We start from the raw sequence: 2,701 nt of genomic DNA on the forward strand, positions 1-2,701 counted from the left end.
TGTTTTGCTCTGGGAATGCATCCGATGTTCTAGTTGACACTAATGGCTTTGTTGGAACCAGTACAGCTTATTGTGTAAATAGCTTTAGAGGGTATTTCCACATGTGTTGTATGGATCCGATAGAGCGTAGCAACTCCTTCAACCTGCAGGATTTCCTGTAGTGAAGATCTACCAGTGTTCGCTTTGCTGCACTCAGCACTTTCTCCTGTATTGAAGCCTTGGGTTGGTACCAGCAAATAAATTCCCTGCTATTGTGTATTCTGCGATTTACAAGCTTCCCAATAGTATCTTTCCTAAGGGTCTACAAGGATACAGGGATTAAATAGGCTCTGTAATGGGTGAAAGGAGAAGTAGCAACTGAAGGCTTTGCTGGAGGGCGGAAGGTGCACCATGAGCATCGGTTGTGAACACAGCGGGATGCCAAGGCCAAATGATGCTGCTGGTGGTGGCCACATCCCTGGGGCAGAGTGTGGGGATGCCATCCGAGGGCTCCTTCTGGCAGAGACGTTAGGACCAGTGGTGGGTGCAAGGCCTACGTGCTCCAGGGGACATGGGTGCTCCCCCTGTGCCACCAAAGCCCCGGCGGTTGGGTTTGAAGTCATCGGATTAATCCAGGATCTAGGCTGTGTTTGTTCACCGCGTATGATCATTATCTTTGTTTCTCTTCAAATATTGTTCCTGCTTTAGAGGGTAATGAACTAAAGGCAAATATCTCACCTTTTCCCTCTTGAAATTTCATTAAGCTGCGTATTTACCTTGGGTGACAAGATGCAGGCCCTGGAGTGAAAGGTTTTCCGGCCACACCTTCAGTCACTATCTTATTCTACCACAGTTGTCCACAAAGGGAATAAACCCAGTTGTATTTATCCATAAGATTTAATTCCTTTTAAGAGACAAGGGATCCCTTTGTACAACAGGTAAGTGTTTTCCGCCAGGCTCTGCAGGTGTAAATCGCTTGTGGAGTATTGAGTGGCCAAGCCCTGGCTGTGAATGGCTGTGGAGGAAGCGAATGTAATTCCGAGCCCAAATACAGCCAGATTTTGGCCATGAGGCTTTTGGTCCTGGAATTAAGCAGCTCCCCTACCCCTAGTCTACAATACACATCCCCAGTGCAGCATCCTCACCTTTGCTTTGCTTACTGCCTGTGAGCAGCGTGGTGGGAGAAGGAAAGCCAGGCTTTCCCCCTGTTTGCTTTTCACCTGCCGTGATTTACACACCAAAACCCGGTTTGTTATCGCCTGGAACAAACTAAACCCTCCCAAAACTGCTCAGAGCTGCAGGTCTGCACCAGCCAGCACAGCCCTGACACGAGCACGGCTCAATGAGGACGTCAAGCACCTTCATTTCTAAATTCCTATTGCTTTATTTGCTTTAAAGCTTTGCCCCCTGTGGTGGTTTTAGCAAGTGGGTTTTAGCATGATCAGTGCCCCAGGGCTGCTTTGCAAAGGAGATGCAGAATCTCCTGGTGAAAGAGAGTGTGGTAGATAAATACTGCAGTAATTCCTCCTTTCAGCACCGCAAATAGAGGATGAGGAGGGTTGATGTGCCATCAACACCCAGCAAAACGCTTCTCGGCGCAGAGGGGTGAAGTACTGGTCATCTGATAACGATGCCCGAGGTTGCTGGGGTTGGGAACCCTGCAGAGAGCAAAGAGTGGCCCCGTCTCTTGCTGGGCACAAAATTGGGGTGAATTTAAGCAGATTTTGGTGTCACGATTCGGATTTTGGTCCCTCTTCTGAAGCCTGCGAGCTCCAGACCCTCGATTAGATGATGTCTCGGTACTTAGCTCGCTGCCTCGTGCCCAGGCATGAGGCTGCCTTGTGGTGCCTCAGATGCTCCAGGATTTTTGCCCTAAAATTCTTCATTTACCTATTAGTTGGCATGAAAACCCCCGTGTTCCACTGCCTGTGCTGACGGGGACCTGGCTGTGCCTTTGGGATGCAGTCCTGGGGCTAGGAATGTTTGGTTTAGCATTGACCATCTCCGTCTCCTTGTTTCATTCAGCTGAGTGGCTGGCTCTTGAGTTGAGACGGGTGAAGAGCTGAATCATCCCAGCTTTGGTACCTCTTCATGTCCCCTAATACATCACGTTTCTGGGAACTAAACCCCTGTGGAGGTTTTGTATGGAGGCTTCAGGAGCAGTGCAGGATTGGTGCCCACTTGGAGGTTATCTCTATTCCCTCTTTTTAAAGGGCTGAAGGATAAAACCTCTAATGGAGAAGTCTTGTTCTAGGGGGAAATGCTGATGCAGGCAGCTGCTTGCTGGGGGAGCAGCGTGGGTATCCACACCAGAACACTGGTATGTGGGGAAACCTCTGTTTCCTCATGGAAACTCGCCTGGGAGCTGAGCCATCTGCATTGCTCTGCCTTGTACGTGACCATCCTTTGCAGCATGCAGACCCCATAGGCACTGGCAGAGCTCCTGGCTGCTGCAGCACCCGGAGTCTAGAAGAAGGATTAATATTATCTATTTATTATTATCTTTATCTATTTAGTATTATCTATATCTATTAATATTATCTACTATCTATTATAATTATCTAGGTATAAAGGGGTCCCACGTTCTGCTTGCTCCAGACCCAGCTTGGGGGGAGGGGAGAACATCTGCACATGCTTGAGGGCAACATCTGCCCTTTGGAGGGGCTTTGCTGTGGTCCCAACCGATGGCTCCAAAATGAGTAACTCCTTCTGTAGCGCTCAC

This window comes from Nestor notabilis, unplaced genomic scaffold, assembly GCF_000696875.1.
Source record: "Nestor notabilis isolate BGI_N333 unplaced genomic scaffold, ASM69687v1 scaffold16276, whole genome shotgun sequence".
In the NCBI taxonomy this organism is placed as follows: Eukaryota; Metazoa; Chordata; class Aves; order Psittaciformes; family Psittacidae; genus Nestor; species Nestor notabilis.